At 38.0% G+C, this 13,452-nt stretch overlaps 1 long non-coding RNA gene across 1 annotated transcript in view; it reads right to left on the minus strand.

Moving 5' to 3' along the window:
* LOC114557957 (uncharacterized) overlaps nt 1-10,529 on the minus strand; it is a 34,060-nt gene extending 23,531 nt beyond the window's left edge. Inside the window, exons 1-2 of the long non-coding RNA XR_003692872.1 lie at nt 10,039-10,529; nt 8,474-8,488 (exon numbers count right to left, since the gene is read on the minus strand). This is a non-coding gene — a long non-coding RNA (uncharacterized LOC114557957). The remainder of the gene's footprint in view (nt 1-8,473; nt 8,489-10,038) is intronic.
* Between the last annotated feature and the right edge of the window lie 2,923 nt (nt 10,530-13,452).

The raw sequence follows: 13,452 nt of genomic DNA on the forward strand, positions 1-13,452 counted from the left end.
CCCTCTCTGGGTCACTAAATAACTTTCCATGGGAATTCCCCGATTCCCCTTCCGGTCACACAATAGTATGCCACCACCAGGGCATCCACTCATATACTCTCACTCAAACATGAATACATCTAACACTTTTCTCCCATCATCCCGCTCTCACAGGGCCGCTTCCCACATACCTGCCAGTCATAGAGGAGCCTTTGCCGTGACAATGCCAGCCTTTGTCTGATAGATGGTTTGTGGGTATTCATTAAATCTGGCACACGTGAGCACTTCCAGTGGCTGCCCATAGAAATAGACTGGAAAGTGGGGTTGTGTGAGCCCCCACAGTGGTCACCTGGAGGCAACGGTGTGGAATTAGGAGAAAAATGTCATGTGTCGTACCACTTACAAGGACAGATTGGACTAAAAGAAGGAATGTCAGAGCTTGTAGAGTAGCTCTCATGTAGCTGGTTTGTGATAAATATCCAACAGTCTAAAAAGACTTCTTTCTTGGACAAACCAAAGTTTGTTTTGAAGTGGGAGCATAAAAAACTTTTCTGTACTTTTCGTCACAGGAATTTCACGCATAGTAACGATATCAGCAATAGTGATGTTCAAAGTTGGAAAATATTGAACACATAAAGCCCAAGCACCATGCAACACCCAACGTTGTGTTGTGAAAATTCGGGTTGATTGTGACTCTGCCACGGATCACATGTAGACAAGCTATAGAAAAAACATTGAATTTAAAATCTCAGAGGCTAAATGGCCATTATGTATATAAACCGGTAGTAAAAGCATATTATATGTGAAATAAACCCCCTGTAAATATAAGATTATCCACTGCAGTAGTCCTGCATAAGACGTTGACTTTGGCCAGCAGGGGGTGTAGTTCCACTTTCTCTTAGGGCAGTGTGCATGCTGAGAGGTCAGTGGCTGGGAAAATACAAGAGGAAAAAAAGACCCTTTCTCACTGGACAAAAACACACTAACAACAACTAACATCTGGCTTTTGTCTTTAGTGGGAAAGGGTACAATCTGCATTCATTCCCGGGACAAATTACTCTGCACTCTCTCGACACACACACTCTTTAAAAGAGATATGCTACTCCTACAACACAGGGTAGAAAGCAGCATGGAGATCAGTGAATAGGTTAGTGGTTAAACTTGGTACTGACTGAATTTGAAACAATGTTACAAGTTGTTCAACTCAACTCAAGTGTGTTTTATTGTCATTTCAATCATATACATGAAACAACGTTTCACTGTGGCTCAAGTGGTGTTATACATTTAAAATATATAAAAACGACATGTAAAAAACTACTGAAAAACTAAAAAAAACAAAACAAAGGCATACTTGTCTACTGGCAGTGGTAAAAGGAGTCTAGTGCTTATTTTTAGCGGGTTTACCAGTGTTTAAAAAAAAAATAAAACATTGTATACACGCTATTTTGCTAGTAATGGTGGCTGTTGGCGATGCTTCTGGAGTTCGTTATCCGTGAGTTTGTCCTGGATTTCTTTTTATTTAATTTTATAGATAAGAAACCCATGGCAAAAAAATAGCAATATAGCATTTGAAGTCTTGTGTGGGATTTATCCTGGCTTCACATATACAATTTTTTGACTGAAGCCAGGTCTCACTTTCCAAGTGTAAGCTGCGCTTTGACAAAAACATGTGAAAAAGGATTGAAAAAGTACAGTAACGGGGTAGCATATTGCAAGACTAGTCCGTTTGTGGGAAACATGATTTGCTCAAAAATCCTAATCGAATCATAATAGAAAGCAATGCCAGAGTAGATACAATAAAAAGGTTAGAAGTGAAATGACAGAATTTAAGCACAGTGGAAAAACAGACATGACATGTCGGTTGATGCCATCTGATAAATAAATAATAGGCGGCTGCAGCTTTATCCCCCTAAGATCTTGGTTAAAAAGGGATATGGGTGTCTGGCTGGTGTACAAAATCATCCACTGTTCCATAGCCACCAATCGTCTCTTAAAACATCTGAAATTACTATCTATGGTTTTGCGCTAACTCAACATCTTACACATCTTGGAGAGAAATCTCCATGCCTGATAAATCAAAATCCTGAGCATCAACAGGAACAAGGAGAACTTGAGAAAGCACCTGTTAAGACAAAGGATTCCTTTTGATAACAGTCAAGTGGCTTCAGTCGTCACAACAGGTGTCTTTGTCCGAACCTTTTCACATGGCTCGGTTCTTTTTCCAAATAACAAAAAAAATAAAAATGTAGTGGGCGAATTCAGACACTTGCTAAAAACAACTGGTGAGAAAATGAACGTCATTTGGTAAGTGAAGTGTGACTCAAGTGTGTAATACATCACAGGGAAACCCATTCATTTCTCAGTAAATCAGTCAAACTGATCTCCGTATCAAATCTACAACCCACAACCCGGGATGGAAGAAATCCACTTTGTAGTGACAACCGCGCTCTTGAAGAAAGAAAAAATAAATAAAAAAAGACAGGATACAGGATGCTTCAGGAAAAAGGGAAATAATGGTAAATCAATGATCTCACAGCTCTATTTTCTCATTATGTCAAATCATGGGCATAATAAGTAAAATTGGGACATAAATGCAATAGACTTTTACCCCTTGGCTTTTGCAGTTTCTGGCACAAAATGGATTATGCTTATCCATGTAGAATATTGGTAACGTAACAGACAGAATATCTGCAAGTATGTCACACTGTTGCTGTGAGTATGAACCACAAAATTATTTGTATATAAACATGCAGTAATTATTTGGAGATGAAGGCTTGCAACTTGTAAAATTCCTCTAGGTACTTATATGGCGATAGGTTGTGCTGCGCAGATTCAGCTAATAACCGGCCTATTTCTTTGTGGAAACTCATTTGTTAGGGTCATAACATGGCAACTGTATATTTTTTATAATCGGTATCGCATAACAGTATATAGTATGGGTATGTAAGACAAAAAGAGCTTTACCAGAAATTAGTACATCAGTTCTTTGTTGACCTCTATTTGCCGTTAGCTTGGTCTACATTCTGCATAGTTATATGCTCATGACAAACTAATATCGGACTCCAAATTGGACTGGATGAGCGCTAACGTGCCTCTGCTGCCACGTAGTCAGGGCAGCTGCTACCAAGGGAGGCTGTTTCCAATGAAAGGGATTAGTGAAAACCAGTTGTCAGTGGATAAATGAGAGCCCTGGGAGCAAAAGGGTCTCCCTGTAACTGAAAAACCCACACATACACACAATTTAAAACAGAAGCATGTAATTTTACAAGAGACCACGTAGAAACCAGGTTTTTTTTGTGTCGAACAGTGCTCTAAGTCCACATATTGGCTTACTATTTGTTTGTTTTTTAATCAAACTTGACAGTCAGTCTTTTAGGCCCAATGCTGGGACAAATGTAAAAAAAAGTCACAATTTCACAGCAACAATTACAGTGTGCTTTACAAGTGAAGAAGACATCTAGTCCTCCTACACACAATGCAGGTGTTTTAATTGTTCTGTTTTTATTGTTAGACAGCTATAAAAAAAATTAAAAATAACATAATTTTAACTTCTGCGGAGTTACAATGAACGTTTTCTGACCCTGGACTCACCTTTTGAAACACATGCGGTTGTGTGACAGACAAAAGATCAGAAACATGTCAATGACAATGGCTGTGCTGTAGTGTACACTATTAAAACGCAACATCCATGATCACAGACTCTTGGAAGCAACAAAACAGTTGGCCCATTATCATTGCGCACACTGGTGAGAACTCATCTATTTGAAAATCTGATGGCAGTCTGACTGCAACCATTGAGATGGCATGGAATCACAATCATTCATTCAAAGACAAAACCATCTCTCTGATCAAGAGGTCAAACATTACCATTCCTGAGTTTTGGTCAAGAAGTTTTTCAATTAGATACTTAACATTGCCCATAGATTCTACAGTGTAGTGGGGCATTCTAGCATCACTGTGATGTGCCACAGACCTAAACACAGGACAGATGTATTCTCAGTGTCTTTTTCACCCTCCCCCTTTTTCCACCCATTTTAAAAGGTTTCATTTTTCTCCACTTCTCACATTGCTGAATCTGCAGCCTTCCTTTATGTGCGATCTGCAGTGAGAGGCTTGTCATGCCAGGAGACTAATGGTCTGCCATTTTCAGATAATAGGCTTTTAGTTGTCTCAGCTATATGGACAGAGTGACAACTACTTGGGGACTGCCCACACAAAATGCCCTGCCTTTCTCACGAGGAATGGCTTGTGGGACAGCAAATTGTTTGGGAACTGCTTTGGTTTTCTGGGTCTTGTCTGGTTTGACTCTTTGTGTTAGTTTGCATTGTGTCACTTTAAGTGAATACAAAATGTTATTAGACCAATGTTAACACAAACATTACTGTCAGTCTAACAACTTAGGCCTGACATATTGATTGAGACACTCCTGGATGAACAAATATGATATATATTTTTAGTATATGTATATAAGAAAGTATTACCATCTCCTGCTTACAGTGCTTTAATATATTCCCAAACTAATTGCCAGTGATTGAAAACATCCAAAGTTAGAAAACATTTTAAAACTCATTTAGTACTGTGTGACTGACATGTTTTTGTCCTCTAGGCTTACAGTAGCTGTACATGATGCTGATTGATCATCGCAACAAATTTGTATTCTCGACTAAACCTGAAAACTCAATTGCTGTTAAAAAAAAAAGGCTGAACAGTTACATTAATGCAAGAGAATAGTAAAAGTACCGCACTGCGACTTCATGGTTCATCAGATTGGTGATTCAGAATCAGACCGTACCCCCAGAGCTCAAGAGCCTGTGGCTGCCTGTGGATTTTGGTGGGACTTGCTACTGGAATTTGGTTGATAATTTGATGATGTATTGTGTATGTTAGAGTAATAAATGTTTAGATAAATTGATAGCATTGCAGCCATAAGTGACCAAACAAAAATAAAAATCTTAATTAAAATTTTTCTAAGCTAATTAGAAAGATGGATGAAAGATAACCAGCTTTTAGAGAGAAAAAAAGATGGATAGAGAGAGGAGGGGAAAATAAAGACATTAATGGATGGATGGCGGATATATCGAGAGATAGACAGTCATGGCACAGCGGCATGATAGATATGTAGGCACAGCAGCCAAACAAAAATACAAAACAGACTTCAAGACAATCTAAATTACAGATATCCCTCACACTAAATAGATAGAGAAATGAGGGACAGATCAAAAGATGAGGGATAGATCAAAAGGATGAAGGATTGATAGATAGTCATGGTGCAACAACCATGATGATAGGTGGAATTCTGGAAGAGACCCTTCTGGAAGAAACCGAGAGACGAGGGACAGATGGAGAGTTGAGGGATAGATAGAAAGATGAGGGATAAATAGAAAGATAGTCATGGCGCGGCAGCCATCATAGATAACCAAAGAGTTAGATAGGTATGCACGGCGGCCAGCCAAAAACATATCGGACTTAAAAGACAATTAAAATGGCACTTACTTTTGTTAGATCTTCCTGGGGTGGTGGTAGTTCAGTCTGTAGGGATGTTGTGTTGGAACCGGAGGATAGCTGGTATAAGTCCAGAAGTCCAGCATGGACCACTGTTCGGGTGGTCTGGTAGCTTGAGGTGCCAGTGCAACATCTAGGCACTGTTTATGTGCCCTTGAACACATATGTGGCAGTCCCATTACTCGGAAATCTCTCTACAACTAATGCAGGTCTATAAGTTCTGTGTTTGCGTGTGTTTATTTCAGGTCTGTGTGTGTGTAATGAATAATAGGGTAAACATTTAATTTCCTTAAAAGAGGGATTAATAAATAAAAAAAAATGCATTGGACCAATATTGATATACCCTAATTAGATGCAGATGAAAGGTTAATGAGACAGCTGCCATGATAAATAGAGATATGGATGGAGATATTAGGGATAGATAGAGAGATAGTCGTGGCGCGGCGGCCATCATAATCAAAGAGATAGGCAGGCACGGCGGCCAGCCAAAAACACATCACAGCTTTAAAGACAATTAGAATGAAACTTACTTTTTGTAGATCTTCCTGGGGCGACGGTACCTCAGTCGGTAGAGGTGCGTCGGAATCCGATAGTGGCCAGTTCAAGTCCAGCACGGACCACCTTACGGAATGTGGTCTGTTAGCTTAAGAGGTGCCAGTACACCTCCTGGGCACTATCTATGTGCCCTTGAGCAAAACACCAAAAGCCTAACTGCTTGGAGCCCTGAATATGTGGCAGTCCCATTACTCTCACATTTTTCTACAACTAATATGTCTATAGGTTCTGTGTGTGCATGTGTGTATTTCAGGCCTATGCGTGTATAATAATAGTGTAAAGATTTAATTTCCCTAAAAAGGGGGATTAAGTATATTAAAAGGTTATTGGACCAATATTGATCTACCCTAATTAGACACAGATAAAAGATATTCATGAGACAGCAGCTATGATACATAGAGAGATAAATAGAGATATGGATAGAGATATGAGGGATACATAGAGATTTGGAAGAGATAAAGAGATGAGGGACAGAGAGAGTTGAGGGATAGATAGAAAGATGAGAGATAGTCATGGCGCGGCGGCCATCATAGATAATCAAAGAGATAGATAGGTAGGCACGGCGGCCTGCCAAAAACACATCACATACTTTAAAGACAATTAAAGTCACACTTACCTTTTGTAGATCTTCTTGGGGCAATGGTACCTCAGTCTGTAGGGATATAGGTTGTGTGTTCATGTGTGTATTTCAGGCTTGTGTGTGTAATGACTTAGAGCAGGGGTCACCAACCTTTTTGGAACTGAGAGCTACTTCATGGGTATTGAGTCATACGAAGGGCTACCAGTTTGATACACTCTTCTGAAATAACAAATTTGCTCAGTTTGCCTTTAGTTATATATGGTTATTAATGATTAATGATGCTCATCTATGTGAAGACACTGATCCTGTTAATGATTTATCCTTATCAATAATTATCAACAATGACTTAACAAGGTGGGAAACAGATAATATCAATATTCAATTTCCATTTTTAGAACAGGTCTGAGGGCTACTCATGTGGTCCTTGGGGGCAACCTGGTGCCCGCAGGCACCGTGTTGGTGACCCCTGACTTAGAGTGTAAACATTTAATTTTCATAAAAGAGGGATTGATGAAGTAAATAAAACCGTTATTGGACCAATTTTGATCCACCCTAATTAGATGCAGATTGATGAAAGATATTCATGTCACAGCGGCCATGATACATAGATAAAAATAGAGATATGGATAGAGATATTAGGGATAGATGGAAAGATGAGGGATAGATAGAGAGATAAAGTAGTATTGGCGCAGCAGCCATCATAATCAAATAGATAGGTAGGCACGGCGGCCAGCCAAAACACATCATAGACTTAAAGCGGTCACTTGATACAATAATAGAAAGAATCGATACATACATAGATAGAGACACGGATAGAGAGACAGTCATGGTGCAGCGGCCATGATATATAATCCAAGAGAAAGATCGAGAGATGGAAAGTCATGGCAAGGCCGAACAAAAATTGCAACACTGATATATAGAAAATAAAAATTAAACTAAATAGAGAGATGGACAGATTCAGAAATAAATAGAGAGATGAGGGATAGAAAGAACATAGAAATGGTCAAGGCGTGGCAGCCATGATAGATAATCAAAGAGATAGATAGGAAAAATTGGTAGGCATGGCAGCCAGCCAAAATCACATAGCAGACTTAAAGACTTAAAATGACACTTTTTGTAGATTTTTCCGGGGTGGTGTAGCTCAAGAGGTGCCAGTACGCCTCTTGGGCACTGTGTATGTGCCCTTGAGCAAGCCACTGAAAGCCTAACTGCTTGGATCCCTGAATATGTGGCAGTCCTATTAACATCTTTCTTCAACTAATGCATGTCTATAGGTCCTGTCTATTTTAGGCCAATGTGTGTTTGTAATGAATAATAATAATAATAATAATAATAATAATAATAATAATAATAATAATAATAATAATAATAATAGGGTGTAAACATTTAATTTCCCAAATGAGGGATTACTACAGTTAATAAAAATGTTATGGGATCAATATTGATCTAAGCTGATTAGTTAGATGAAAGATATTCATGGCACGGCAGCCATGATACATAGTGAGATAGAGAGATGAAGAGTTATAAGGGACGGAGAGAGATAGCCAAGGCACGGTGGCCATAATAAATAAGAGATAGATAGGTCGGCACAGCGGGCAGCCTAAAACACATCATAGACTTAAAGAAAATAAAAATTACACTTAATTTTAAGACACAAATAGATCAAGGATATTTGTGACACAGTGGCCATTATACATAGAAAGAGATATGAGCGATAGATAGATAGATAGATAGATAGATAGATAGAAAGATAGATAGATAAGAGACGCGGCGGTCATCATAGATACTCAGAGAGATAGATAGGCACGGCAGCCTGCCAAAAACATCAGACTTTAAGAAAATTTAAATGAAACTTACTTTTTGTAGATCTGCCTAAAAACAAAAACGCCAACAATTAACAACATGTAGAAAAAGATAAAAACAGAAATAAACAGCTAGAAAAAAATAAATAGACAAAAAAAATGTATTACATGGCATAACATCATAAACAAGGTTTAGGGGGAACAAACTTTCTATAGATGCATGTCATTCATATAGAGGCACATCTTCCATATCATTACGTATAAGAAGTCAAAACACACAGTAGAGGGCTGCCAACTCTCAAGCATTAATGCCGTTTGGACTCAACAGACTATTTTTGTTAATTCAGTGGCGCGGCCAGTCAAGTGCACCCTGCCCAGTGCACTGACAAACCTGGAAATCCAATAGAGTTTTCCTCAGAGGAAACTTATTGTTAGTCACATTTTTTTTACACAGTGTTCATGATGGAGACCCCAGGTTAAAGACTGTCAGGAACGATTAGTCCTGAGGGAGTCATTAGCGGAGCGAGAAGTTTTAAAGTGATTCATAAGGAATTCATTTTTAATAGAACTCCCAACTGTAAAAGTAAACTATTGGAGTATTACTTATTCATCATTGACCATGATTATGGAATTGGTTTTTCATAAATGAATGCTTTTAATTTGTGAACCAATAAATTCTAATGTACGCACCAGCCCACTTTCACCCTAAGAGGAGGTCTAATCAGCTAGAATAACTGAAATCACCTTTGTGGGTGTTAAGGGACGTCCTACAAAATAGGAGATAAGTCATTAGAGGGTCTTGTATTGTATACTAAAACTCTGTAGATAACTTAAAAAATATTGGAAAGTGCTGGGCAAATCTTGGGTCAAGTGTACATTTTTATACATAAACACAAGTCTGATATAGCTTGAAAGTTTTTGTTTTCTAAAGAGAGGAGCAGATGAATCACATCTTCTAGCTTAACTAATTATTCTCACAAAATTCTTTTGGATTTGCAGAATCTTATTTAAGTACGTTGGTTAAGTGGTGGCTCAGACAGTTACAATACATGATATATAGGTAAATTAAACAAAATACTAAATAAATAAAACATGTAAAGTGATTTATCAATTAATGAATTCTATTCAAAATGCCAAATTACTTCATAGTCTTTTACACAAATTCAATATGGTGCTTCCTTGTAAAATTTTCATCATATGAAACCTAGTAATTTGACACAATTAACTGGAGTTATTTCAATATTGCCTATCAATATGTTGGCTTTTTTCTTTTGCATACATTTTATTTTTGTCACAAAATATCATCAAATTAGATTTATATTGAATGAGAGTTCGTTTATCTGAAACCATTTCGAAAATGTACAGACCAATGCCTAAATTGAAAAGTTGGCAGCCCTACCTACCAAGTGCCCTAAATACTATTGAAGCTACAGGCCCAGTCAGCAAACCATAAACACCATTCACAAAAAGTGAAGTCAAATTAATAAGACTTAGCTACAGAATATACATACGGATATTTTAGTAGGTTACAACATCAAAACAAGCAAAGGCAGCCAAAACAACACATACAACACACCATACAAACACCAAAAAATAAACTGCAAGAAATGACTAGCTTACGGTTTGTTGTCACTTGGAAAAAGTCCATGTAGCCATCTTCATGAAGACATCTGTTCTCTTATAAAAGTCCTCCCTCTTGGCCTCCAGCTTTACCAGAGACTCGACGACCAGTACAAACTGGGCATTTTTAATCAGTTTGAAAATGTTGTCAACTTAAAAGTTCGTTTTTTATCCTCACACTGCTGCTAGTTGAAAACACAGCATAGCTGCCTTCCTTTCTTTGCAGCAGATTGAGTGTGTGGGTCTTCCATTTGCAAACTTTTCCATTTTCTTTGGCATTTAATGCAGGAAGGAATTGGCTGGCTACCTAATTCAGAATCAAACTCAACCTTACATTTGCTCTTCCTCCTAATGTGCATCTTTGTTTGTTCAGCATGTTTAAGAATGGAGGCAGTGATCTACATTTTCACATAATTCTTTGCCATGTGGGATTTTTACTTCCTGGAAAAATGACTACTACTTCTTCTTCTTCCTCTTCTTCTTCTTCTTTATAAAAGTTACTTCCTGGAAAAAAAATGGTGAAATGCTGCATAAATAGGCGGGGCTAAAAACGTCTTTACCTTTAAATCCTGTTACAATATGAACTACATGACATTAAGGAAGTAAAAATGTTTGTTTTTGTTTTTTATTAGTCATGGTTGTTTAAAGTCATGATATTACACACGCCGGTACAGTAGGTGGCGGCATGCAGCTTAATTGGTAGTTTGTAGCCTGGCAATACAACTATAAAGAGGAAGAAAGAAGACAAAGAAAAAGAAGAAGAAAGTAAGGAAGTAAGGATACCATTTCATCAGGCCTTTGAAGAGCACTTGTTTGAGTGCTGTTAAGGTGGATTAGGGGTTTAAGGTACTGACCCTGAACTAGGTTCAAGGTTTAAGTCTAGTTGCATGTCAGTTCCTGCTATTTGTCATCTTGCAGAAAATGGTGAAAGCCTGCCTTCAAAATAAATGGAGAAAGAAACAGTGTTTAAATAAAGCACACACTATGGTGTCACTGTTGATTTGAGAGAATAAAAATGATTATTTTACATTAAATGCTACTAAATGAGACTATATGATAGACAAAAGATATGAGATATGCAGTTATCGGTGTCCGTTTAAAATGTCCACAATATACATAGCAACATGATGCTAATTAAGCTGCTAAATTAGCTGATTGCAATGCAGCTGTGAAATGAACAGATATGAATTCTTAACTTCTGATTCAAATACATTCACGAGTGGAACTGGAGCACAGACAATCCAATCATGTTGCTTAAATTAATCAGTTTATGTGTCTACAAGTGTAAGCAATTTTTACATCCCACACCATTTATCCAGATTTCCGAGGTCTGCATATTTATCCACAGCTGGTGATAGAAAGTGACCCTTCTGTTTACTGTCTCCTCCTGTCTCCAGAGAATGGCTTACTGACCGCTCCAAATGTCCACCAAATGAAGGTCATATATGATTATGTGTGACTTTCACTGGCCACTTCCATGAATAGACACTTTGCCTGGTAAAATATTATTTAATGGGCTACAGATCTGGATTTTTGTTTTAAAAAAGTGCCACAGTCACTCCAAGTTTATTATGTTAACTCCAAGTAGCAAAACAGCACAGTCACAGTTTCTTTTCTCTGTTGTTTAGACAGAAAAAAAGAGGCAAAGCCTTTGTTACATTACTTAAACAGGAAAAATGGAAGAAATATATTACAGAATTGTTGGGACTAAGAATAATTTGTGAGAGTTTTTTTCTCTTCTTGTTTGGACAGCTACCAGAACATTTAACAGCTTCACTTTACCCAAGGGTTTGATACTGCTCCTATGTCTAAGAGAAATGTAAGCCGTGGTTGTTGAATGCAGTGTACCTGTATATGTTAAAATGGCGAGGTTCTTACATTTCACAGGCAGTGACAGTGGCACATACCCACTGAGACCCATTACGGTTGCAGTATTAGCTTTTCAGAAAGACTGATTGATAAACAGATGCTAACGAAACAAAAGCTTGCCTGAAAGGGGCACAGAACTTCAGATCTCTTTTACAAAAAGTGAGTGACAGCATTCAACTTTGTGGCTGCCTAGCAACAGCAGGCATACCCCTTCACCACTTCTACCTATGCAGGCTTCCCTAAATCAATACCGAGCGCCTTGCATTTCATGCCTACAATGCATGTCCATGTGTTTAAATGTTCCCGACAGAAATTGCAGTCAAGGTGAATGTATGGTTGAAAATTAGCGAAAGACAACATCATTTAGAAAGTCCTACCTCAAGGAAGCACAGATGTAAACATGGCGCATACTTGACATCTGTGTGTCATAATGTGTGGTTATATTTTATTGTACAGTTTTTTGTTTTTTTTTCTCGGGCTTCCAAACGAAATGTTGTTTCTGAATGTCGGATCTGTCTCGCTTGTCAGCATCAGATTTCTGTCATCTTTCATCTTTGACCCAGTTCGAAGGTAGGAATGTGGTTTTTACTAGTGGAGAGATGGATATGTAAACTCCCTGCACTATGGGGTCAGAGGCCATGAAACATTCCAAAGGAAGCCCTTTTTTTTTTTTTTTAAGTCGTAATAGTGACAACAGAAATATATTTATAGAGACTTTATGGGTGATGTCTTTATTTCTTATTGTCATGCTGAGCAAATCAACTATGTATGAAACATTTCAAAAGAGGGATTGTATAGTAAGTGGAAATACCAATTCAATATGTGGTTTGGTGGGCATATACTCATTTCTTTCCTTCCACAATTATTTGGTTGTTGGTTGTTAGGAAATCTGCAATAAAAATTCCAAACTAAACAAATAAAATGAAAAACTAAAAGAAAACTAAAACTTATATGGTGGAGTTCAAGTAAATAAATCCAAGACTGCCAATTTTATATTTTCACATAAAAAATACACTGAGAAAAACAAATGGTGCAAGCTACCCCACCCTTTAATCTAACAACTAAGTGGACATGTTTTTAGTTGCTTTCATTCTACAGCCTTAGTTTTCACCCATGGGTTTCTCTTAGTGTTTGATGCTTCCAAACAAATATTTTCAGGTTCACTGACACAGGCAGCCATGACAGCTTCTGTCAACTTGCATCTCAGGACCTTTGAACCTCACAACCAAAATAAAGCTTTGCTCCTGCTACGGATGGACACCTATTCTGTCTCTGAGGGGACAGATTCTGACGGAGGTGTTGACCTGTGATGATTGTCCAGTTGCGTGTAGAGTATTGTTGTTGTTTTTGTTGTTTCTCTATGTGTGAGTGCATGTTTGATGAGGTACCCAAATGAGGTTTCTTCTCGAGACTGGGTGAGCAATTGGAAAGAAGAGAGCTATTTCACAAAACCAAGATAAGGGATTAAGCCGGGATTTCCCAGTTATCCTGGCTCAATTTAGCCTTGAGTCGGTTTCACAACAGCAGAGGCACCTACACTGAGAC

Source organism: Perca flavescens, chromosome 6 (genome assembly GCF_004354835.1).
Source record: "Perca flavescens isolate YP-PL-M2 chromosome 6, PFLA_1.0, whole genome shotgun sequence".
NCBI lineage: Eukaryota > Metazoa > Chordata > Actinopteri > Perciformes > Percidae > Perca > Perca flavescens.